The following is a 25,748-nucleotide window of genomic DNA, read 5'->3' as shown; positions in this document are numbered from 1 at the left end:
ACCCTTCCTGGCTCCCCCCGATCTGTCCCAGAAGGAACAATTTTGCTTAGTTCTAGGTTTACTGCCCATGGCTTCTTTCTAAAAATACAAGCGAATATATCCTTCTTTCCCTCTCTTAAGCCAGAATGGCATTCTGCATATACTTCCCACCCCTTCACCGCCTCCCAGGCTGCCTATCCCTGCATGGACCACATGTGGCCTGGTCACAAGGAGCACCCCCAGGGACCCCTGCGGAGCCTGGCTGCTTTTCTGGGCTCCGTCGTGCTCTGTAGCGTGGGGAAGCCGACTTCCTCAGCCAGGCTCTACAGGGCACCGTTTCCATTATTTCCTCCTTTTTACGATTACAGGAACGTGCAATGAAGAGCTTTATGACGTGCACGTTTCTAAAGTTTTTGGATAAACCTTGCCAAAGACTTGCTGGAATCTGGGCCCATTCTTCCCCTTCCAGGAATGTGTGAGATTTGACATGGGATTTTCATTCGGAGACTCAAGATCTGAGCAGTTGGTGCATGGGAAGGGAGGGGCTGGGCCCCTGCACCGGGGCAACAGTGGAGGAAGGGGTGCGGCAAGGGGGAAAGGGCAGGGGTTTCCCTGCAGACTCTCCGGTTAGCTGGGGAGGGGGCCGGCACCCCGTCCACAGATGGCGGGGAGCACAGCCCCGCACTGACAAGGAGAGTCTAGGCTGGAGTGGGAACCCAGACTCTGGACAGACAGATAGACAGACAGTAAGGCAGATCTGGACAGACGCAAAGTGATGAGACAACGAGACCCAGACTCACAGACGGCTCCAAACTCAGACAGAGGTGCAGACAGGGCCCAAGTCAGGAAGACAGAGTGCAGGCCACGACAGACAAAGCAGGAGCCCCGGGGACCCCCGCATTCCTGGGCACCCTGCCGGGCAGCTCCCACCCACCTTGGCCCCCCAGCTGGCTGAGGCCAGCTGGCCTGCTAGCCCTGCCAAGGGTGCAGGCCGACCTGGGGCTGGATCCAGGGAGCTGGGTGTGCAGGCGAGGCGGCTGGCGGGGGGATGCTGGGTGGGGGCCGGGCCTGCTGTCCAGATGCATTTCACGCTTTTCCCTGAGGTGAGGCAAAGCACAGCCGACAGCTGCTGGCCCAACTCCCTTGCACCCTGCCCTCCTGTGGGGCTCCCAGGGCACCACAGCCCTCCTCATCCTTGTCCCAAAGTGGCCAGGAAGCAGCAGGGGAATGGACCCCAGGCGGCCCTCCGTAGTGTCCATGGCACCGTAGGAGGGCCGAGCAGGCCCTGGGACCCTGACTTTGTAGACGCGAGGTCAGGTTCGGAGATGAGCAGTGCCATTTCCGGCGATCCAGCCAAACCCCAGTACCCCGTCCAGGTGGGATGGTGCGCACCATCCCGGCCCACTGCCCAGAATCGAGGGCCTCCCAAAGGGCACTGGCCTCTGCACCGTCCTGCCCAGCACCTGCCAGGTGGGACCCCCTGGGAGACCCCGCGCGGGTGTGGTGGTTCCCACATTTGAAGATGAGTAAACCAGGGCTGGCGGGGGTCCCAGCTAGTAGTTCTGGGGCCCGGGCGGAGGTCAGACCTGCCATATCACCACATTTTGGGGCTGAGCTGGGTGCCCATTGCCCCCTACCATGAGAAGCCCTGTAGCCCGCGGGTTTCCGGGCCCTACCCAGCCCCTGCTCTCCTCTCCAAGCCAGTCCTTGGCAGTGTGTTTGTATCCCGCCTGCCAGCCCTCTGGCCGTAACTCGCTGGGGTCGCCGTGGACGTGTGTCCCAGGCTGAGCCAGTCCTTCTCTCTCTCCCAAGTAACGGGCCCGGGACCCAGCCCTGGCCTGTCCCTGCTGGTCATCCAACCCAAGGCGGAGAGACAGGTGCCCTCAGCCACACACGCAGGCCACCCGAGGAGCTGGCCCTGGCCGGGGGGAGCGGAAGCACGCCGGTGCCCAGAGACGGCCGGGCTGCGGCCCCGACCAGCGGAAGTGCGTTTCCCTCCCCGCATGCGCACAGTGACTCACTGTGTGACTGTGTCACCTTGCCTAAGTTTCTGTTCTTTATGTCCCAGAAGATAATTTCGCTCCTGCTTGGTCACTGAGGGCACTTACTCAGCTCGCAAGCGTCAAGAGACGTCGTGCAGGGATTGAAGCTCTGCTGGGCAGTCCAGCGTCCCCAGGCCCCGGCACCCCGCAGACGCCCGAAAGCCAGCCTGGGTCCCCCTCCTGCTAGTCGTGCCTCAGTTCTCTCCTGGGTCCGGCGATGACATCAAGGGTCCCGCCAGGGGCCGGTGTACCGTGCTCCGATTACTACTGTTAACACACGTGTCCCTCCCCAGCTCTAACTGCTCTGTCAGGTCCGGGAGGACGTTGGGGGAGTGGCCGTGGTGGCCACAGGGCCCCTCTCCAGCGTCTGAGATCCCGGAGGCCCCTTGCTCAGCCTGGCTCTCGGGGTCCCTCCAGCGGCAGGCAGCCTGGCGGCGTGATGGGAAGGGTGCCGGCACAGGCCCGGCGCCCAGGGCTGTCAGCAGCCACGGCTCCAACACCGGGGCCACGTCCAGCTGGAGCGTCTCCGTCTCGCTCTGCTGTACACGCATGCCGAGGGCAGCAACACCCGCGGCGGGCGCCAGTCCCGGGGCCAGGCCCGGCCAGCAGACGCGCACACGGCTGGCGGGTCTGCTTCAGCCCGCGCCTGTCATCAGTCCACAGTTAACTCCAAACATCCCCTCTGAGGGACATGGCCTCCCTCGGCCCCATCCTCCTGCCACCCTCTGTCCTGGTGGTGTCCATCCCCAGGACGCCCTTCCAAGACCCAGAGCATGCTGCCACCTCCTCCAGGAAGTCTTGAATTTCTCGATCCTGGGAATGCCAGGGCTGGGATGTCCCACTCCTCTACTTAGCAGTGGAGGCTGGGGACAGGGAGGCCGAGGCCAGCGACGGGGAGCGGACGTGGCTCATCCATGACCTCACACAGTGCATTAGTGGAAGAAAGGCTGTCAGACGCGCGCTTCTCCGACTCTCACACCTGCCATTCTGGCTGGCCTTTCAGACTTCCTTCCCGTGCCTGGGGAGCTGTCCAGCCAGACACCACGGTGACGAGCCCAAGAGGCCCTCATCCTGCCCAACATGGGGGTGGGGGGCAAGTGAGAAAAGTCCTGCCATGTACTTGCTGGTCACCCTGGGTCAGAGGTCTCTCTCTGGGCCTCAGTTTCCTTATCCTGTAATACGGGTATGCTCGGGTTTAGATGCCAATTTCTGCAGCTCTGGACGTGAAACGAAACATCTAAGTTTGTGTCTTAACCAGCCCAGCCTGCTGGGGGCTGGGGCGATGGACACGCAGGGCAGACGTTGAGGATTGCAAAGGTAAAACAGCGTCAGCCACGGATCTGGGCTGTGCAGCAAGATGGCATCCCCCAGGGCCGGCAGAGCAGAGAGCTGTGGGCTCGTCGGGTGATGCTTCCCCGGGAGCCTGGAGGAGATCGGGCTGCCCCGGTGGCCCCTAGGCACCTGTGTCCCAAGCATGGCAATGCTGAGGGCCCAGGAGACCAACAGAGGGCTCTGGGGGTCAGGGCTGCTAAAAGGTGACCTGCCCTGGGGTGACCCCAGGGGGCTCCCTGGAAGGAGGGACTGGCTGGGCTGCCGGAGGAAGGGGATGGCTGTGGGAGGAGGGATAGCAAAGCAAAGTCGGAGCAGAGAGGCACTGGCAGACCCAGGGACAGCCTGGTGAGGTTCCTCCCCTAAAGTCTTCACCACCCTGCCAGCCAAGACGGTTTGGCCGGGATCGCGCTGAATTTTTCATCTGCCCCCTGGGACCATAAATGGTTTTAAAGCTTTATAAACGGCTTTGCTTCCCTGTCCCCACCCTCGGTTTTTATAGGGACAGGCTGTGAGATGGGGCCGTCTGTGTGCCCCCGCCCCCACCCCTGGCGTCTGGGGAGGGGGCTGGGCAGGGGAGCCAGCGGCTTTAGGAGCTCTGGTTGTCTCCGGAGCAGGAAGACCCGATGGGCTGGTGTTGGGGCTGGGTTGCAGGAAACACCTGGTGGCCCAGCCAGACGCCAGCCTCCACCTGCCTCCCCCCATGGAACCCACTCCCCACAACCACCTTCCTCTGGCAGAAGACCCCATGCAGCTGCCATCTGGACCACACGTCCTGCACCAAGTTTCAGACTCCTATTTTCCTGTTCCTCTTGCGCTGTCCCCCTGCCAACCTCCTCCCCCCGCCACCCCCCACGCCCCTAGCCCCGACCCGTGCAGGGCGCAGGGCACAGAGCAAAGCCTCATGAAGGCTTCTGTCCACTGCATTCACCTTAGATGCCCGGTGCTCCTTTAGGAGCCAAAGAGAAGCCGAGCCCCGCACCCTTGAGCCCAGCCGGGCCTCTGGCTCTTCCACCAGCGACTTCCAAACCCACCAGGCACCAGAACGTGGGGGCGCCTGGGACACACGCGGATGCCTGGGCCTCCCTGAGTTTGTAGGGAGCCCTTGGCATCGGCTTGTGGGACCAGCAGGCCTTCCAGCCAAGCGATGAGGTCGCCACTCGCTTCCAGATGGGGAAACCGAGGCTGGGGGAGCCCAGCAGAGGGTCCTGCCTCCCTGCAGGTCTCGCCCTGTCCCGCTGTCTCGTCAAGGGCTCATGGAGCGCCAGCCCGCCTTTTCCTGCACAAATACGTCTGTCTGGTTACAAAAGCGCTCCTGCTACCTGGAAGCCCAGGGGCCCCGTGGTCCTCGAGCGAGAGCGGCCGCGGAGTTCCTGTCTAGACCTCCTCCACATTTGTTCCTAATTTCACGCTCCGCGGGCTCCCGGATTCCTGTGTTTGGTAATGAATAGACAGGGTAGTTCTCAGCAGCTCTGCGGCTGGTCTCAGAGATACTCTCCAGAGCCTGGCTGGGCTGCGCCGGGTCGGGCTGGCGGCGGGGCCTGGAGGCCTGCAGGCCTGGAGGGGCGCTTCCCAGCGGCCCCTGGAGATCTCCTCTCCAAGCTCCCCAGACCACAGCCCACCTGGTGCGGGGCCCAGAGAATATCCACGTGGTGGTGGGGGGTGGGCACGGGGTGGGGGTTGCCCGGAGCCGCCACGCACGGCTGGGGAGCGGGTGCCCTGGGCTGGCCTGCCACACGCCGTGGGCACCTTGCAGGACTGCCAGAAAAAGCACAAGGCACTGGCCATATCTGAGGTCTGCGGGCTTCTGGAATTTCTCCCCGCTGGAGAGCCTCCCCGCCAGGGTCAGCACTGGGGAACAGGACCTTGCCTGGGGTTCCTGGTCTGTTTGCTCAGAGAAACTTCGATGAGTGAGCGCGGCGGGGGTGGGGGCGAGGACCGTGGGGGTGCTGGGGGCTCTCGGGGAATGAAGGGGAACTTCTGGGACCGACCCGGGCAGAGGCAGGAGCCTTGGGCAGTGGGGCGAGTGAGGAGACTCATCCAGCTCCTTCTTCCCCTCGACACCCCCGGCATGGCTGCCCCACCCACGCTCCCCGGGCCACGTGGGAAGCGGGGGCACATGTGTCTTTTTGCAAAGTGACCCCACGCACACAGTCCGGGGGCAGACCGCTGCTGGAAAAACGAAGCACCCCCTGAGCGAGCAGCGACCTCTGGTCCTCGTGTCCCTTCCGGGTGTCCCCTGGATGCTGCTGAGGCTGCAGAGGGGAGGCCGGGCGCCGTAGGGAGAGGACTGAGCGAACACCCCAGGCCCTGGGTGGCTGGGGGCCTGAGCCGCGGCCAGGAAACCGGAGGGAGGTGCTCTGGCCACCGCACTGGCCCTGGCCAGGCACTCAGCCTCCCCACTGCCTGGGAAAGAGGGCGCCCCCAGCCGGGTGGCCTTCCTGCCCCCTCTGGCACTGTCCCCAGGCAGTCGCTATCTCCTTCCTCGGGAACCTTTGGGAAGGCCCTCCTGGCCTCTGTCACGGAGCCCCGCCAAAGCCACCTGGATCCTCCTGGTCCTCTGGGCACCGGTTGGCATGCCAACCTGCCAGTGGAAGGGCCGGCCTGGGGCCCTTTTGTGAGGCAGGCTACCGCGTTCCTTGCCTTCAGAGCCTGCCCCAAGATTCACAAGTCCAAGCTGTCGCTGTTCCCATCGGTCCCAGAGCCTCCCTCTTAGCACAGTGTCCTGCCGGGCCAGAGAAGGGGACACTCGGGGTGCATGGGGGTCTATGGGGATCGGGCTCAGGGCCGTGTGTTGCAGTCCCCTCTCTGTGCAGACGAGGCTTACCCAGAGTCACCCTGGACGTCTGGTGCAGAGCCAGGGCTGGGCACAGGCCAGCGGCCCTGAACTGCCTCCTTGGGCCCCAGGGTGGTTGGGGGTGGTGGGGGGAGGAGGCGAGGCACCTGCTGTCTGATGTTGAGCTCTGCCGTGTCTGGCCCTGGGGTCCCAGCCACCCCCAGACCTCTCCTGCCTGGCCTCCCGTGGTCTGGAAGACGTCTGTGCCGATCGATGCTCACGGTTCAGGCCCAAGCGACTCCAGCACAGCAAAGACACTGGCCCATCGACAGAGAAACTGCCCAGGGGTCCCCCAACCCATGCTGCCCTGCTGGGCTTCCTCAACCTGTCTGGACAGGCCACTGCCTCCCTCACACACCCCGGGTGGCTCCCAGGTACCCACGTTAGAGAGAAGCACAGGGTCCCGTCCTGTGCCTGGTGGGGCTCGACACTCTTCGCCAACATCTCAGGCCCTCGCAGTCAGGACGGGTTCACCCTCACCCCATTTTACAGACCAGGACACAGAGCCAGAGCCATGCACAGGGGTCATGTGGTTTGGAGTGGGGGAGCAGGGGGTAAACCTGGCTGTGCGGCCCCAAAGCTGGGGTCTTGTCTTCCCTCTTCCTGGCTGCCCCCCTCCAGCTTGCCTAAAGGTGGGAGGGACAGGACAGGGGTGCATTCCCCTCCTTGCCCCATTGGACTCCAAGCACCGTGAAGGCAAGACCCCGGTTGGCCACATTTCCGTCGCCCTCTGTCACCAGGGGTCAGCACAGTGCAAGGATACAGCGAGGGCTCCGAGATAAGTGGGATTGGAATGGGGTTGGGTCCGGGGGGGCAAGCCCCCACTGACCAGGCTCTGAACTTGGGAAGGCAGGGGTGGGGTCTTGTCACAGTGGCCCTCGCCTCCCGCACCTGCCTGCCCCCCACCCCTGTGTCTCCAGGGCAGGTGGGAAGGGTGAGCCCCTGCTCTGGGCTGCCTTTTTCTCTCCTTTAACGGTAACAGTGGGTAGAACCTGGGTTTGCAAAACCCTTTCTGCTGGTTGACTTAAACGTCGCTTTCTGCTTTCAGCTTCCTCTTCCGAGAACGGAGCGCGGCTCCTGGGCCAGGTCAGAGGATGGGAGACGCACGGGACGGAGCCCGGCCGGGACTTCCATTTATTAGACACACGCAGCGTCCCAGCGCTGAGCTGAAGGCACTGCCCTCGATGTGTCACTTAACCCTCACAGGCGCTCACCGCCCAGGCCCCGTGAGTGTCCCCATGCGAAGACAGGGACGCAGAGACACAGAGAGCGAGGTGCGCCAGGGTCTGGACCCGAGGATGAAGCACAGGCGGGATCTGATTCCAGGCCTTCGCCCGTCCCCGTGGCCTGGCTCCTGCGGTCTGATGAGACCCTAATGACATCCAGGAAAACCCTCGTGGCCTCAGCCTCGCAGAATGGAGCACGGGGCTCAGTGCCGGGCGGCACCCGTCCCACGGGACCCTGCAGGCTGCCGGCTGGGGCACAGCCGTCCAGAGCAAGGAAGCGACATCCGGGCAGGGCCCGACAGTGGGTCCCCGGTGGGTGGGCCTTTCTGCTGGAGGCCCACTGGCTCCACGCCCCGCCGGCTGCTGCTCTGGCCCAGGGGGAGGACAGTGACGTGTGGGACCACCCCAGAGATCGGGGATCACTAAGGCACCCGGGGGGGGGGGGCGATGGTTAACCACACTGAAGGAAGCAGTCATTGTTTCCTGGACACAGGCGTCATCTAGGGCGTGTCCGAGGCCGACCCAACTCTTGAGGACTCCTGTCTGTGTGTGGCTGCTGGAGCAGCACCTGTGGGTTTGGGTCAAGAGAGGACCCTGGACCTTTCGGTCATCGTGCAGACTTGCCGGGACCCCGAGAGAGGCCCCAGCTCTGAGCTTCTCTTGCCCCCTCTCCTGCCTCGAGGCAGAGGCTCAGCCTGGGTCCCCAGTGGCCAGGGCTCCGAGAAGCGCAGGGCCCAGTCACCGGGGGTCCTGGCTGGTCCTCCAAGGACTAGTGCAAGGGCCTCGGCCCTGCCGGGGCTGTGGGGTCTCCATGCTCAGTGAGGGAGGGTGTGGTGGGGCGGGACAGCATCTCCCATGGCTCCCAGCACCGGACACTCTCGGCTCTGGCCCCTGCCCCCTCCATTCCTCGTTTAGGATGGGGTGCCCGGCCTCCTGCCACTGCCACATGCACCCCCCTTCACCCAGCTCCCCGCCAAGCGCCAGCCCCTCGGGGGCCCCAACAAATCGGAGACCTGGGTCGCACCCACCGTCACTGGGGGGCTCAGCACCACTGGGCTCCCCTGGAAGGTACAGCTCAGAGCCCTAGGTGTGTCAGGGGATGCTGATGCTACCGGGACAGAGAGCACAAGTGGGAGCAACTGTCCTCCATGATGACCCCTGCCCGCCCCAGAGAGCAAGTTTGGACCGGATGTCCCCAGTTCCTCTGAATAAAGCCCACACTCGGCTGGGCCAGCCCTGACCCCCACCTTGGCCTCAGGATGGGGACCGTGCCATGGATACATATGCTGGACCCAGGTCTGTTCCTACCCTATGGTCCCTAGGCTTGGGACGTCCCCGGGACCACCGCTCACTGCCTCCCAGGTGGCTAAGAACTTCTGGTCCTTTGGGACCGCGCTCGGGTCCTGCCCTCTGCAGGAAGCTTTTGCTCCCTCTTCCATAGGCCTGGCCTGTCTTCTGCATTGAGCTTGGTGAGGGATATGCCACTGGCCTCCCTTTGACGCGCGGGCCCTGGCAAGCAGCAGGAACTCCATATGTGCCCGTGGAGTGAGTCACCAGCCAAGACAGCGCTCCTGGGAGCTGAACGCCGGGGCAGGGGGAGGGGACTTTGGGGCCGTGGAAGAATTTCGGGGGAGAAGCCCAAACCAGCTATGGAGGGCCTCCTGTGTAAGGACAAGGGGAGCCTGGAGACTGAGGAGACCCTGACCCCATTAGTTTCTGCTCCCTGCTCTGGCCATGTGCCCCAGGGGAAAGTCCGCGGCTCCTAGAGAGCTGAGAACGTTGGGCCACGCTGACACCTGCGTTTGCGGCACTGGGTGGGGGGAAGGCGTGCCTCACCCCATTCAGGCCTCCTCATCATCCTTGGGGTTCACAGATGAGAAAACAGGGGGTCACAGAAATGGTGTCCCCTGCCCAAGGGCACACGGCTGGTGGGAGGCAGAACTGGGGGCCGGGTCTGGTCATGGGGGGCTTCTTCAGAAAGGCTGGCTGCCTTGGGCATCTCAGAGGGTTGGACAAGCACCTGGTCCATCACTGGCAGCCAGCAGGGGTCCTGCAGCCGGGCCTGGGGAGGGGCAGTGGGTATCTGCGAGCAGTTCAGTGCAGAGCATCAGCAATCAGGCGGGCTTCCAGGAGAAGGCAGGGTGTGGGGTGGGGAGCCAGCTCCCTGTCACAGAGAGCCCAGCTCTCATAGAACAGAAAACCAACTTCTCTGACCCCAGGGCCAAGTTCTGCTCTCCAACCTGGCAGCCTTGCCGACCATTAGCTTCTGAACCTGCCTCCAGGCCTGTAACTCCTTCCCTCAGAGCACCCCCAGTGTCACCTGGGAAGCTGGTGAGCCCCAGCCAGACCTACTGATCAGGAGCCTGGGCTTTAATGAGTCCCCCAGGGGAGCGACAGACTGACCCCAGGCTGGACATCAGGACCACCCGGGCAGCCCATCACCCAGCCCCACCTGAACCCAAATATGGGAGTGTCCCCGGGGGTGGCCCAAGACCAGGTCTGTTGGTTCGGGAAGGTGGGCACCTGTGAACGCCCTTAGCCACCCGCCACACTGGGAGCACTGCCCCCCAGGGGCCCGGGCAGCACTGGGAGTGCCCGCTCCCTGAGAGCCCAGGAGGGGCTGGGCCCTGATGCAGGCTTCCCCGTGTGGCCCTCCCTGGTCCAGGAGCTCCGGGTAGCTGTCTCCATTCTGTGGGGCTGGACACCCCCATCACGGCCAAGCCCTGCTCTGAGGCCCAGGTGAGACCCCCGGCTCCGCTTGATTTCCTCCTCTACAGCCAACCTCCCTCAAATCCTGCCCCTTAGCTCCCAAGACACCTGCCGCCTCCATCGTGCCCTTTGGCGTCCCCTCGCCCAGGCCGCCCTCCACATCTCATCTGAGCCCCCGTGGCTGATGCTGTCTGTTCTGTTAGAGAGCCCTTGCCACTGCCACCCAAGGCTTGGCTCGGATGCCTCCTCCTCCAGGCAGCCTGCACTCATGCCAGTGGGGGCGGGCCTCTCCCCCTACTCCTGGTGCGCCTGGGAGCCAGAAAGACCTGGGTGTGAATCTGGACTCTCCTCCTTCGTGGCAGGGTCTCTCATCTTTAAAACAGGACATTCACGCGGGTCTCCAGCCCCCCACCCTCTTTCCCCTCCCTCCCCTCCTTTCTGCAAGCATCCATTGAGGTCCGGCTGTGTGCCAAGCATGGCAGCGACCGGGACCAGGGAGCAAGACTGTCAGGACGGACGCGCGCTCGACCCGGAGCTTTAAGTGCTACCAAGGTCAGCAGGTGACGGCGGCTTCGCGGAGCCCGCACGGACCCGCTGTCCTTTCCTCTCTGCTCGGAAGCCCGTGGCTTCTCTCTTCTCAGGCTGCGGGCTCTGGGGCCCAGGTGCCTCAGCACCCAGCTCAGGGTCTGGAGAGCCCGGGGCACTTTGAAGAGTCTACTAACAGGTATTATCTTGATGATTTTTTTTTTTAAGATTTTATTTATTTATTTGACAGACAGAGATCACAAGTAGGCAGAGAGGCAGGCAGAGAGAAGGGGAAGCAGGCTCCCTGTGGAGCAGAGAGCCCGATGCGGGGCTCGATCCCAGGACCCTGAGATCATGACCTGCCCTGAAGGCAGAGGCTTAACCCACTGAGCCACCCAGGCGCCCCTATCTTGATGATTTTTTTAACGAGACAAGGCCCCACACGCAGACGGCGCTGGGTTGTCTTCCTGCTGTGTCTGACGTCTGTTCATTCAGAACCGTGGTTTTCCTCTGTAGGCTCCCCCACGCTCCAGCCAAGTAGCCCCCCTAGAACCCTGGCCTGCGCATGACTCTCTTGGTCCGGGCCCCAAACATCTGGGCGTTCCTGGCCCTTCAAGCTTGTCCCTGGTTTCCTTCCTCACCGTGGCATTCGCTGTCCCTGCCGTACTTCTTAAACCTGCCTGGCTAGAGGATTGTTCCCTGGGCCTCCCAACCACACGCTACATGGTCTTGCCTCTGGGACTCTGGTGGTATTCCATGGGCCCTGAACTCCCGTCCAGTTCTGCTTATTAAAATCTCTGGCTATCAGTTGGCATGCTCCTTGAGCAAGCCTTTCCTGCCCTCCAGATCCTGAGTATGGCTCTCTCTTCTGGGATCTACTAGCATTCACTGTCTATACTATGTCCTTGGCATTTATAGCTTATCAACAATTCAACAGCAAATATTTATTAAGCTCCTATTGCATTCTGGTTTCTGCTCTGGGTCCCTGCATTTGAAACAGGAAGTGCAAAGGTCCAGAGGCAGAAAAAGCAAGGCGGGCTCCGGGAGCTGGTGCATCAGAAATCACATGGTGCCAGGGTGGGTGGTGGGCGGGGTCTGTCTGCCCCTGAGCAGCCTTCACGGAGCCCTGGGACTCATCGTTCTGCCTGCTGCAGTTTTTTTTTTTTTTTAAATATTATTTATTTATTTGAGAGAGAGAGAGAGTGAGAGAGAGCATGAGCAAGGAGAAGGTCAGAGGGAGAAGCAGACTCCCCGTGGAGCTGGGAGCCCGATGCGGGGCTCGATCCCGGGACTCCAGGATCATGACCTGAGCTGAAGGCACTCGCTTAACCAACTGAGCCACCCAGGCACCCCTGCTTGCTGCAGTTTGGTGTCTTTTCCTTCCTGAAATGCTTTCTAGATTGTTTATCCTCACCTTGGGAGATGCACCAAGTCTACCTGAGGTCAGAGAGAGAACCCTCGGAAAGGATTCTAGAGAACACTGCTCACGGCCACACGGGTCCAGGAATAGTTCCTGCGCCCAGCTCTTACAGGAGAAGTTCATAACATGGAGGGGCCAGACTGAGTGATGCTGAGAAAAAAAAAAAAAAAAAAGCCAGAGCTGGAAGAATCAAACCATTTCCAAATAACAGCCACAGCCCAGAATGAGGCTGGCAGAGAGGCATGGGGTGAAACTGGCCACGTGTGGCACCCAGTGGAAAGTTACCTGGCATGCGAGGAAGCCCACAGAACCCTCCATAATGAGGAGAAAAGTCAGTCCCTTGGGACTAACCCGGAAACGGCACAGACGATGGACTTAGGAGACAAGGACGTTAAAAGAGCTCTGACGGCTGTCACTGCCATGGTCCGAATGTGGGAGGAGGAATTGGGTGCATCAGGTAGAAACACAGGTAACACTGGAAAGAACCAAACTAAATTTCCAGAAATTATAAAAAGCTTCATCCCCCGATGACAAACACACTGGATGGGATTAACGTCAGATTAGATGCCGCGGAGGAAGCGGGCTTGGGGACGCGGGGAGAAACCGCCAAAGTGAAACGGCACAGGGACGGACCCTGAGCGAGGGAGCAGGGCTGCAGGAGGTGAGGGGCGCACCCGCAGGACCCACACCCCCACGGGGAGGTGCGCAGACAGACGGCCCATGAGCAGAAACGCTGGCTGGAACTCAGGTCCGAGACCCTCCACGCACCAGAAACACCGGGGGGCACGGGGGGCTGCTCTGAGCAAACTGTTCAGAACTGGCGATGACGTGGACATCGACGGAAGAGACTAGGACCCTGAGCGACAGGATGGGAGCAGCACGCGGACGTCCCGGCGAGCGGTGGGGCCAGGAGACAGCAGGCGGCAGCGGTAATGCAGGGAAAATGCACCGACCCGGAATCTTCGATACAGCAAAGATCTTTCCGAAATTAAGGTGAAAGAAAGAGCAGCATGAGGACCTCTCCTCTTCCTGGCTCCCAAGTCCCAGGGACAGGGTCACAGCCCGGCTCCTGGCCAGGGCACGCCCTCTGGGTCTATTGCGGGAAGATTCTTAATTTCTCATTGCGTCTGGGTCTCTCGCGGTCCAGCCTGAGCGTGGGCTGGGGAGTCGTGGGGGAAAGACTCTGTTCATTGGGGGCTGGGTGGAATCGGGCTCGTTTCAGGTAAGCCCAGGTGAGGAAGCAGCAGCCCTTTGAGGGCTCCCCCCGCAGAGGACCCAACGTCCCGGCCCTGCAGAGTGGGCACAGGAGGAGCGAGGTACGTTCTGTAGGACGACCTGTGCCTTGTATTCACCTCCCCTATCCCCACAGGAGCGTAAGAGCCAAGGGGACATCCGCATAAGGTCTTTGAAAATAAACCAAACACACACACACACACACGGTTCACAAGGTTCCCGCGGTTTCCACGGGCGCCGTTGTAACCTGCGTGCACTGAGGGAGGGAGGTGAGCTCTGCTTAACCCAACAGGCTGGCGCGCCTGGACCTGCCGCTGGACGGGAGAGACAAAGCAGGCTGGAGCGGTCCGCTCTCTCCCGCGCTCCCCGTGATCCCTGCCCCTGTGTCTTGACAGCTGCTCGCTGTTTAAGGCGAATTTTCAGGTTCAGCATCAACCCCGAACACAGCCCTGTGAGTTAGGAAGACAGAAGTCCTCATCCTTATTCCCGGGGGGGTCCCCCAAGGAAGGGGGTCGGTGGGGCAAACAGCTGGGCTGTGGCCGCACTCGTCCAACTCCCAGGGCTCCCTCCTGTGTCACCACCGCGGCGACCCTGTGCCTGTTAGCTGCCCTGACATTCCTGCGGCAGCCGGGCCGGCCCAGAGCCAATGGTGGGGGGCGTGGCCGCCTCCTCCTCCCAGGACTGTGTGCACGCGTGCACGTGTGCGTATATATCGTTAACCTCAAAAACACGAGAGCCAGTGACTGTCCTAGCAACGCGCGTGCTCCGGAATATACGTATGCAGCACGGAATGGGCACTCAGACTGACCGAGGTTTGTGCCGTCGCTTGCACATGTTGAACTGCAGTTCTTGCCGTGCTTGGGTAAATACACGCGCGTGTGTGTACACGGCACGTGTGCATAGGCACGTGTGTGTGAACAACGGAGGAGCTCAGGCAAAGGTGGGCTGAGCAGCCTGGCGGTCCCAGAGGGACTGCTGGACGGTGCAGCCGCTGGGAGGTGCGCTGTGGCTCCCACTGCCCCCTGGGCACTCGCCTGGGAGTTCAGATGCCATCCAGGGGACCAGAGCCTGCCGGGGAGACCCCTGGATCCCTGCCTTTGTCTGAGGCCAGCACAGCTCACGCAAGGCCACCTGCCCCCACCGCTCCCTGCCGGTCCTGAGGCTCAAGGCAGGGTCTCGAGCCGGGTGGGGAGCCAAAGGCCTGCTGGGGCCTGGGAGGAGAGGCGGAGCCGCGGAGGTGGCAGGGCGAGGCCCCAGGAACCGAGAGCCGTGCGGCTCGGAGAGTCAAACACCTGAATGATGACACTTGCAACCTACGGGTCCCCCCGCTTCCCCCTTAGGCTGGGACTTCGGACGTGACCTGGCCTAAGCACCTGTGCAGTGAACCCCCACGGAGATCCCCCTCTGGAAATCGGGGTTCATCCAAGGCGGCCAAGCGGAGTGGCTGGACACACCCTCAGGGAAGGGAGAGGGGCAGCACCACCTCTAGCTCCTGGCCACGTTCCAGGCTTTTCTCTCCTCCCTGGGGGTCACTTCAAGTTCTCTCCAAGTACAAGCCACGAGGGCCCCCGGGGGCCCACCTGCGCACGAACCTGTCCTTCTGGCGGCAGAGGCCTCCGGGGGCGGCCGTCAACCCTCCGCCCAGCACCCCGGCCCCCTTGCTCCATTCATCTGACGCAGGTGGGCCCTGGGCCCGGAGCACAGACCCGCCTGTGTCCCCTCCACCGGGCTCTGCCTCTACCAGTAATTCAGCGGCTCCGCTGGAAACTTCTGGGGGCCGCTCTGCCACCGCAGCAGTCTTTGGTGGCCCGGGCTCCAGCAAAGACCCTGCCTGCAGCAATCTGTTTCATATCAACGTCCTCCGTAAGAAAACTGGGCTCAGCCATTTCTCAGGGAGTGTAGGCGTATTGTTGAAAGAGCGCGTCTCGAAGATTAAGTGGTGGGGTTTTGTTGTTGTTGTTGTTAAACCAGTAGTTGTTGTCAGTGAAAAATGGCAGCATTAACCCCAGAGGCCTGGCCGGGAGCTGAGGCCTGACCGAGGGAGACCCGCCAGCCCCAGGATGGCCCCCACCACGACATTCCTGCTGCTGGAAAATGCCAGGCACCGTCCGGAGCTGACCCTGCGGACGCCCCGTGGGTCAGCTGGCCGTGCTCCCGCCATGGGGGCTTACTTCCATTTCTGGAACATTCTGAGTCCCTTCCTCCCTGAGGAGGCTCCGCGTGTTTGGAGGGCACTCCTGATGGGAAAAGAGATGTCATCTGTGGCTGTAAAGGTGGGAGGTGGAGTCTCAGCCCAGGGGGAGGCCAGACAGAAGCTGCTCTGGCCCCGGCAGACGAGGAGGGGCCTCAGAACAGCACAAAACTTCCAGCCGTCCAACAATTATCTACCGAGTGCTCCTATCTCTGTGCCAGGCCCGGTGCCAGGGCCTCGGCTCACAGGCGGACATCACCAGTAGGTATCCTCCCCCGGAGGCTCCCCGTCCCGGGTGCAGAGGGAGACCAGTCAGGAAGCCCCACGGAGCCAGTGTTAACAGCGGGTCCAAGGGTGCGTGTCATGGGGCTGGCCTCCAGGGAAGGTGACGAGGGGTCAGGGACTAGACCCTGAAGCATGCTAGGGCTGCGGAGACCCACACTAGCCAGGAGAGGTCGTCCAGGCCAAGAGGGCAGTAAGCAGGAGGACCCCAAGGGAAGAAGGTTCTGGGCGTGTTCCAGAGTGAGCAGTGAGCCGACAGGCAGGAGCACTGTGGGGCTGACGGGCCACTGAGGAGGCTGGGGACTAGCAGGGTCCGAGGCAGGCAGGTCCCTCTGGGCCGCAGCTGGGGTCTGGGCTCTGCCCTCGGCTGGGACAGGATGGAAACAGGGTACTGATCCCCCGCTGCACATGACAGTGGGAACCTGAGATCCACCAGGGGAGTCATGGAACAGGCCCTGCTGCCCCCCGTGCCCAGAGACCCCGGAATCTAGTGCTGGGGTCCTTCCATCATCCTCCTACGGGGAGACGAGGAACCCTCACCTCCACCCCGCAGGAAGGGCACAACGTCCCGTCTCTATGGACCAGGAAAGCAGGACACAGAGCAGCTCAGCAATGCCTCTTGGCTCACCAGCTGGGGGGAGCCTGCGTTGGGAGCTGGGCTGAGCTGTGGGGTCCTAACCCCTGTGCCCGTCCGAACAACCTGTGGGTTCGGCAGCCTTGCTGGCCCCCCACCCACCTGTCCCACGCCTCCCTCTTGCCCCAGCCCCCAGGTCTCACGGCAACGGTGGGGAGAATTCTGGAGAGAAGAGAGGGGGGTACGCAGAGAAAAACAAGACAGCCAGTGACAATGAAAACCTACCACGAAAGTGATTATGTAAGACACTGCACCGTAAACCCAAAATTTCTTTTTTGACATAGAAATCTGTTTGGTAATTAGAGGAAACGCTCGTGTGGGAAGTTCCACGAAGGTAAAATTAAAGTTGCCTGTATTTTTAATTTTGTAAATGGGTTCGCGCTGAGCCAGGAGCCTTCTGTACAATGAATGTTTTAACCAAACAAACTCTAAACACAGGTAAACACCAGAGGCAATTGGACACTGTTACGAAGAAGTTGCTGTTTTTCTGCAAAACACGAGACTTCTTCGCTGTCTTCCTTCGAACCAAAATTGGTTCTTCATATCCCAGAATGAGCCCTCGCAAAGCCATTGCTGGTTTCACAAAGTGCTCAGGGGAGACTCTGACTGCAACAGACACACAGGTCGCGGCCATAAATGTGGGTCCTTCCTGAGCCAGTGGGGTCTGCTGGGCTCTGGGAGCGGTGGGGGGGGGACTGTCCTGCAGAGACAGGGCGTCTGGACTAGGCACTTGCCTTGGAATCTGAAAAATGAGCACCGTTGCTTTAGGAAGGTTCCCGAAGGTAATGAGGATGTCCATTTGCCAACAACAAATGGGAGAATCGGGAAAACAGGGAGTAAGTGTGACATTCAGACACTGCGAGGTGAGCCCCCCCCAACACAAGTGTCAGGGACACAGTAATGATGCTTCCCGGCCTGCACCCATGCCCTGGGACACACACTCCTGAGCTCCCAGCAGCCCCGTTCCCACTCCCAACATTCTGGCAAAATAACCCCAACCCACGCTAGGGGGACGCACGGGCGGGAAGCACAAAGCCAAAGCCAGGCTGGTGCTTTGGAGTTGAGGCGGGGCCATAAGGAGGGGTCTCCCGCGCTGCCTTGGGTCCCTTCCTCCTGGGCAGCACCGGGAGGGTGTGGAGCCTTTTCGAGCCGAGAGGCCAGATGATGAGGGTGGGAGACACATGGGAAAGGCGACCTCAGTCACAACAGATTTGAGGCTCAAAGCCGATGAGACCACCGGGAAGTGGCCAGCCCAGGTCAACAGACCGGCGTCCCACATCGCAGTGATGGCAGAAATGCCCGCCTCCCCAGCACTCCATACTCCTCCCTGTTGGCTTAGCCCAAGTTCCACCTCCAGGAAGCCCTCCCTGACTGCTCCGTCTGGCCCATGGGGTATCTTCCTCGGAATCTGGGGTGCATGCTGCTGCACACCCATGTTACAATCCATCAAGAACTTCCCGAGCCCTGCTGTCCCATTCTGTTCACAAGTGCACGCCCCCTCAGGCCCCTTCTGCCGCCGGTTCCTCTCCTATCGGGCTCACACCGGGAACAAGTGAATAACACCGTCCAGCAGGCACGAAAACCCAGGAACCACAGGCCGGCCCGCTAACGTGGAGCCAGGCGAACGGACGAGAAGGTGGGTGCTGGCGCCGGAGAGCGTCTGGGTCTGCCACTAAAAGGCACGGGAGGGACACACGCAGACGAGCCCCCGAAAGACGCGGGCTGGGGGGGCCGGCACGCAATCCATGAGCCTGCCGGGCGCGGGGGTCGGGGGCGTGGTCACTGCGGGGACGCCCGCAGCTTTCCCTTCGTGAAAGAACAAGGAATGCAGGGTTTCATTTTTTCTTTTCGAGCTGGCATAAATGGATTTTATCTAAAAATCCCTTTAGTGTATTAAAATGACTCCAGACCAGCTGGAGACGTAGCGGCTTGGAGGAGACCGTCACCTGCAGCAGCTTTCTGCAGGTAGTGTCGGTTTTCTTTTTCCGTGAGCAGCGTGTTTTCCAGAACAGCGTGTCTCAAACTTCACTGAGCACAGAAATCGCCTGGGGAGCCTGCTAGGGCAGAAGGTCCGGAGGGGGTCTGAGAGCCTGTGCCCAGCCAGCTCCCGGGGACGCCGACGCCGCTGCGGATGGCAGCCACAGCGGGGTAGCACGGCTCCGAGCGCCGGCTCCTATGGGACGCGCCACTAAGTGCACCGGAGGACAGTTAACAACAGGAGCGACGGTAATAAGAGGGGGGGCTGCTCTCCAAGGATCCAGGCCAGCAGAGGGCCCCACCGGCCGGCGCCAGGCTGGGGGCGCCCTGAAGGGCCACCTCTGCCATTGCTGTTGCTTTGCAGAAACTGTGGATCTGGTCGGGAAGAACCCGGAGCCAGGTGGTAGACGGGGAGTCAGGGTGGCCCCGAGGCCACTCCACGGCCCAGCCAGGAAACAAGCACCCGGCGGGGCTCCCCTGGGGGTGGACCAGGCCTGGAAGAGAGGTTTCTGCGGGTGTGCAGCATGCCCGGACCACCCTCCCCAGTCGGCCCGCTGAGTCCTGATCTGGCGAATGCTAGGTGGTAGATGTTAATATCATCACTGCAGAACCCAAGGCCCAGAGAGGCTAAGTCACTTCCCCAGGGACACACAGCTTGGGGAGAAACATAGCTCTGGCCAGCCCCAGTGACCACTGCTCTCACCCACTCCACCACTCTACCAACCTGTTCTCGTGGCCAGGGAACGTGGCAGATGAGGCTGCAGCCCTGGGAGCCTGGCCAGCCTCCACTTGGGCCTCCTGACTGGCCCAGGCTCCTCCCACCTCTGCCACCTGGGAAAGCTGAGTGCAGGGGTCTAGTGACCGGCTGGGCACCACCTGGGTCCCACCCTAGGAAAGCCCCCCGAGGCAGGCGGGCCATGTGCAGAGGACAGGCCGTACCACCGAGCCAGGCTGTGCCAGGCACTTCTGACGCTGCTGCTGGAACGAACAGCCCCCTCGGGGGTCCGGGACCCCACCCCGTGCAGAAGGGTGCTCTAGGGCCACTATTTGCTCAGTCCCCAGCCACCACTCAGTCCCCTCCCACCACCCAATGAGCATCCAAGTGCCTCTGCCTGGGTTGGATGGTTGTGGCTTCCCACTTCTCACTCTCCCGGTCCGGGCCGCCGTCGTTTCCCTCCCGACTGGAGGCCATGGTCTCTTCCAGAGCCTTCCTGCCTCCAGCCTCGCTCTCTCCAAGCAAGCCCTCACACCGCAGCCCATGGACGTTTTCTCGAAGCCGGATCTGGCCGTGTCCCTCCCAGGCTCGCGATGCCTGCAGTTTCTGGGGACCCTCTAAAGAGAGCCACCCCCAGAGGAGGGCTTCTAAGCCTTGCCTGATCTAACCTCCCTCTCGCTCTCCCGCTCCAGAGGCCCCAAGCCTCTCACCAGGATGATTTCTTTCATCCTGCAAGGCCCCCTGGGAAGTACGGGCCACAGTCCCCGTTTCAGAGCGCGGCCCAGGAAGCAGCAACGCCAGACTCAGAGACGAACCCCAGTGCGAGTTCAGGGCTCTTGCCGCAGCCTGGTCTCACCGGGGACAAGGTGGCCCCTAGAATTCCTCCTCAGACAGCCCCAGCCAGGCAGGCTGGGCCAAGCCTGGGGGAGGAATCCCCAGCTTGAGCCTGTTCTGGGAGGGGACCTCATTCCCAAAGGAACAAAGAGCTCTGAAAAGAGAAACCAGCGTGCCCGCAGCCACGAGCCGGCGGAAGGAGAGGAGCTGGCAAACACGGGAGGGGCCGGGCTTGTCAAATCCCCTCTGGAGCAAATCCAAAGGGATCGGGACACCGCAAGGAAAACCAGTGCCAGGAGGAGAGCAGAGCCAAGCTGAGAAGCCCCGGTCGCCCTGGCCTCCGCGGAGCAGACTGTGGGAAGAGACTCAGGGCATCCAACACCTCGGGCAGGCCCAGTTTCTCAGTGGCCGCCGTGTGCTGTGGGGGAAGCCAGGGGACCCTCAGTTCTGCACACGAGGAGGCTGAGCGATCTGCCCAAGATAGCCCCAGATTCACTCTCCACCCCTCCTCAAACAAAGTGCCTCTTACTGACGGACAGACACAGGCTTGCTTACTGGGGAGACAGCGGCAAGGCCGGGAGCTCCCGGGAGGACAGGACAGGGGCCCTGTGGCCACTGGACCTCGCCTCTTGCGCGGAGTCAGACGCAATTGACAGGTAATAATTCTCTCCCGTAGCCCCCCTGCTCCCTCACCCGTCCTGAGCTCCGCCATTATGCCTCACGGGATCTCGCTGCCTCCACTTTGTAGAGCAGGCCTGGAGGCCTCCCTGTGGGAGGCGGGTCCCTGCTGTGTAGCCTCGGGCCGGCCGGGCCATACAGCTCCCCCAGCACCAGCACCAGCACTCAGCGATTTAGAGCTGGAGTCCAAACAGGCAGGGCTGGCGGGGGGGTCGCTGGGGGGGGTCACTGGAGTGGGGGCCTCGGACTCAGGTTGACCCCGAGAGTTCAGGACCCTCTGAGCTCCCTCGATACGGCAGCTCCTCCCGGCCTTACCGCTCTGTCCGGGGCTCTGAAGAACAGAGTGGTAACGGCCCATCAGGGACATAACACGAGCCACTCCGTCATTTCACAGCTGACACTGTGAGGGAGAGTGACTTGTCCAAGGTCATCTGGAAAGGTGGACAGAACTGGGCAGATCTGTCTTGGCTCCTCCGGCTGTGCCCACCCTTTCCCCCGAGGGTCCTTACACGATTGTGCCGTGTAAGTGATGCCTGTCTGGGAACTTGAAGCCTTGGAGGCTGGCAGGGGCTCTGTGGTAGGCGCCCCCCTCTCTCCCCTGGAGAGGCCAGGCTGGAGAAGCTGCGACACTTCCGTAGGCCAGGCTCCTGGCAGAGAGTGACGGGGAGCTCTAGAAAGACCAGCCGATGCTCCCCAGGGCTCCCCACGCACCCATCCCCCGCACCCCTGGACACGGAGGCCGAGAGAGCCTGCAGGTCCTTCCCAGACCCCCAAACCATTCAGGAGGCCAATTCCAAGCCTACCGAGTAAGTCCCAACCAGTGAGCCCCACTGGAAACTCGAGTGGCAGGGAGACGGGAAGTCGGGAGGACCCAGGGCGCAAGGATCGCCCTGTTTTTTTCACCCTGTCATGCAGGCGCCCTACAGCCACTGCCAGATGGAAAAATGAACAAACCCCATGTTGCCTCAGCCCCAGCCTCGGGAGCAAGACACAATCGATGTGTCACAAGTTCCCAGCACCCAAGCTCCCGAACAAGCTTGTGGCAAGTGCACAAAAGGCTAAAGTCAGTCCCTCCCCCGGGCCCAGGGAGGGCGGCACCACCTGCTTTGGGAAGAAGAGCTCTGGTCACTGAGGCTCCATCCTCAGTGCCGCTGGCAGAGGGGGATGGAGGCTGTCCTAGCAAGTGGGAAATTTCTGGGGTTGGACGTTCTCATGGTGTCTGGAAACGCCCCCCTCCCCCCCCCCCCCCCCCCCCCCCCGCCCCAACCGAGAGCCCATCCTGGTGTGAGTTGAGAGGAATGCTGGGGGAAGGCTGGCAGATTGTCCCCTTGCGCTCTCCAGAGGCCCAGCGTCCTGAGGAATGTGAAAACAGGCCACGCAGGGGCTAAGGCCTCTGGAACACTCCCTTATCCTCGAGAAGGGTCAGTGAACTTGACCTTTGAGATTCTTGTCACCGAGTCATGGGCGCTGGCATGAGATGTGCCCTGGCAGGACCGTTAGTGGCCACGTGGCCCTTGGCTTTGGGAGCACTGGACACTGGGTGCGATGAGGTGGCAGGGCCGGGAGGGTGGACAGGCAAGCTCTCTTGGGTCTTTGGGGTTTGGAAGGTCTTTTTATTCCTGGCTAGGAAAACGCAAACGCCCGTCTGAGACTCCTCTCCCCCATTCAGCTGAGATTTCAAACAGGCAAGGGTGTGTGTGAGGCCAGCGGCGGTGACAGACGATGGGGGTTTCGGGTCGGCTCTACCATTTACTGGCTGTGTGACCTTGGACTAGGGACCAGATTGCCCTGAGCCTCAGTTTTCCCATCTGCCAAATCGGGCGACGCCCCTCTCCCAGGGCTGTTGGGTGAACTGCATGAACCATTACTTGCAGGTCGGGCGCCGGCAGGTGCCTGGCCCAAGGCAAAGCCTCCGCAAATGGAAGGTCTTAGTTCCCGGCCACCGAGAGAATGGAGGCCAGGCTCGTCTGGGAAACTTTCTCTCCCCGATTTCCTTCATGGCCGGGCCAAGACAGAGCCCAGGCGTCCCTTGGCACAGTGGGTCCCCCGCCTCCCTCGGACCCTGCTGCCCACCTGGGTCCCCGTTCGCGGTCCACAGCCACCTCCCCTGGGGCGCACTTCCAGGGCGGATGGAGATGGGACAGGTGGTGTGGCGGGGCTGCTGCGTGGGGCAGGGGCCTCGCTCCAGGCTGCAGGGGGTGTTCCAGCCGAGGTGGGCACCGAGTCGGGGCTTCCCTGCCTGCGGCCTTGGCGTCCTGGGCCCCCGCGCCCCGCGGCCGCTCGGCCCTTACCTTGAACCATGGGAACGGCGCTGCCCCGGCCGGCCGAGGACTTGGGCGCACGTGACGGGGCGGTCCGGCGTCCGTCCCGGGCAGGGCGCAGCTACCGGCGGCCGCTCCTGCCCAGGCCACGGGCTGCGGCGCCCGCTGGGGCCGGGCGGGCGAGACTGGCGCTGGGGAGGCCCGGAGGCCAGCGGGAGACGACTGCGTGCCGGGGCGGGAGCCCCCTGCCAGCTCCGGCTGCGGCCGCGGCTCGGGACGGGCGGGCTGGCTCCCTGCGAGCGGCACGCGCGGCTCCTTCCCAGTCCCCGGCGCGGGGCGCGCGCTGGCGGGAGGGCGCGCGCCCGAGGCGGCGGGGAGCGCGCCGCTGGTTTCGCGCGCGCCGCCGTCGGGGGCGGCGGGGAGCGGTTTGGGAGCTGTCCCTGGTGCTGAAGGCTCATTTGCCGGGCCTCGGCCCTGAGACCTCCTGCCGGCCTGGGGGGCGCCCAGGCCCCCGCTACGCGCCCTGCGGGGGCTCCCGTTGCTCTTCGCCTGCTTTCCGGCGCTCCCCGTTCCCACAGCGCTGGGACTGGGAATCAGGCTGAAGCTGCTGCTGCTTACCCCACAGTGCGACCTTGGGGCAATCTTCCCGGGGGAGGGGGAGTCTCTTTCTGGTTCTCTTTGAAGTGAGCCATGCAGGTGCCTGTCAGGGTGGCCTGAGAATGCAGGGCAGGGACGTCCAGGGGCCTGACACACAGTGAGTGCGCAGCAAACGCTGGCCTTCATCATGGTTTGTTTCCAATTCCTGGCGAACAACCACCCGGCCAGGGAGAGAAAGGGCAGTGCTTGTCCCACTCTGGGCTGGTGGGGTTAGGGTCTGCTAGCTGCCTTTGGACCTCTCAGGGCATCCATAGAGGAAGGGAGCAGGCGTCTTCCTTGGGACCACAAAGCACGGAGTTGGGAGCAATGGCTGCACCTTGACGGAGAAAAGATAGGGCCGATTCCTTCCTGACACAAGGTCCCCCCACCCGCAAGGAGTCTCCAAGAGGCAGTGAGTGACCTTGGCCCCTGCAGGTAGATACTGGAGCAGAGGTTGAAGCCACAGGGCCCCTGAGCTGGAAGGGGTCTGGAATGAAATATTAGAGTATGTGAAGCATTAAGAACCATGCCTCGCACATTGAAAACAGAATAGAATGTTTGCTTTTTTGACGCTGAAGTTCTTTGTAAGAAGCTGTATCCTGGTAGGAAGAACCTGTGACTTCACTCCCATTCTCGAGATGAGAATACTGAGGACATGTAGAGGGAATCAAGTGACCAGCCCGGAGTTCATTCCCACCTTATAGGTGGGCTAAGGAGAGAAGGGGAAGCAACTTGCTCAGAGTCACACCCCAGGACCGAAAGGGGGAGTCCTTACAGGCCAACACATGTCCGGCCTGCCACCTCACCCTGTCAGGTCCCCTGGGCATGGTGACTGCCCAGCTTCCCAAAGCTGTTCAAGCCATCCTGACTCTAGAGAGTTTCCTTATAGCAAAGCGGGCAGCTACCTCATTCCACTTAACTAACGGAAAGAGCTGGCGTCTGCCCCTGTGAGTACCTCTGTCCCTTCCAAGCGGGATAATTAAACGTCACCTGCCTCATTTCCTAAGGGATCAGTGGCTGTGCTTGATTCACTAATTAACTGTGTGCAGTACCTCCTTCCACCAGGCACTAATTTCATGATAAACATCCCTCATCGTGTGGGCTCGGTACGTCCCAGACACAAGGCTGAATGCGTTGCCGGCACTCTCCTTTAGATCTTCTCAGCAATCCAGTGAGACAGACGCTGGGAGTGCCCTCAGTCTGCGGCGAAGATTGGAGGCCGGGGAGCTGCAGACCAGAGCGGGGCTAGACTAAGTCCCAAACGCGTGCTCCTTACACCCTCCTTCCGGATTTTTGATGTTCTCCCCAACCTAGGAAAAAATATGGGAACATTAATGGAGATTCCATATAAGGAGGCTGGGAGGGGGGGAGAGTGTGAGAGACGCAAACCAGCCAGCCAGTCGGTGCCCTAGGAGTCAGCTTAGAAATCCTTTAAATTGACATTTTCTGTCAAAATCCCGATTAGGACAACCGAGCCACTTTTTTATTTTTTCATTTTTTAAATTTCAGGACTGCTTAGATCCTGGCAAATGTGTGCCAAGAATTTTAAAAGGAGCATCACTGCCAAGTCCTCTTCACAACCATCTCCAGTGGCCTTCTTCCCACGTCTGCTTTCCATGCACACGCCGCAGAATTCCCCAGCTGTGGTCTGGGCGGCTGCGGACCTCCGGAGCTCCTGACCCCATGAGGCACTGATTTCTTTCCCACGCTCTGCAGAGGTGGGCTCTGGGGGCTTGGGACGATGCCCTCGGAGCCCGTTTTACTTAATCCAGGACGGAAAACACAACATATAAATTAGAGAGCCTTCTTACTCTCACTTTACCGGTGGTCACCGAGGCATGAAGTAGCTTGCCACTGGTCCCGGGGTGGGGGGAGGCTGCATTGAACGGATTTCCTTTGGAGAACGATGTTCCAAGGTCACCACTGAACTCACTCTTCGTGTGACCGAACCATGGCCTGGCTTAAGGAAAAACCCCATTTCCAAAACTAAAAATGGGGGGAAAATGAAGAGTCACTGGTCTGACTTGATAGAAACAATCCACTGTCAGGTTTCCTTAAACAGCCAGTTCTCCTGGTGTTGGCGACAAAAGGATTTGAGCTACGCATAGTTCTTTCAGGTTGGCCAAAAACAGTCCTGGGGGTGGGAGGAACGGCTCCGTGCCACCCCGCCCCTCCCCGGTGCTCCTTCCACTACCATATGCTTTCTGCTCCATGGCGGCTTCTGTCGATGGCGGCTACCAT

At 61.6% G+C, this 25,748-nt stretch overlaps 1 protein-coding gene and 1 pseudogene across 2 annotated transcripts in view; both read right to left on the bottom strand.

Annotated features, from left to right (window-relative positions):
• The window catches only part of FAM163B (family with sequence similarity 163 member B), a 26,894-nt gene extending 3,722 nt beyond the window's left edge, over positions 1 to 23,172 (bottom strand). Inside the window, exon 1 of one of the 2 annotated variants that reach the window (XM_032866265.1) lies at positions 22,902 to 23,172. The gene's annotated coding sequence lies outside the window, so the exon portion shown is untranslated. Of the gene's footprint in view, positions 1 to 2,000; positions 2,022 to 22,901 lie in introns of those variants that run through there. The other variant, XM_032866266.1, reaches the window with a different exon arrangement.
• LOC116872445 lies at positions 18,349 to 25,748 on the bottom strand (annotated as a pseudogene).

The sequence above is a fragment of the Lontra canadensis genome, unplaced genomic scaffold (assembly GCF_010015895.1).
Source record: "Lontra canadensis isolate GAN:19392208 unplaced genomic scaffold, GSC_riverotter_1.0 scaffold30, whole genome shotgun sequence".
Classification (NCBI taxonomy): domain Eukaryota; kingdom Metazoa; phylum Chordata; class Mammalia; order Carnivora; family Mustelidae; genus Lontra; species Lontra canadensis.
This window is presented reverse-complemented; position numbering and strand designations above follow the sequence as displayed.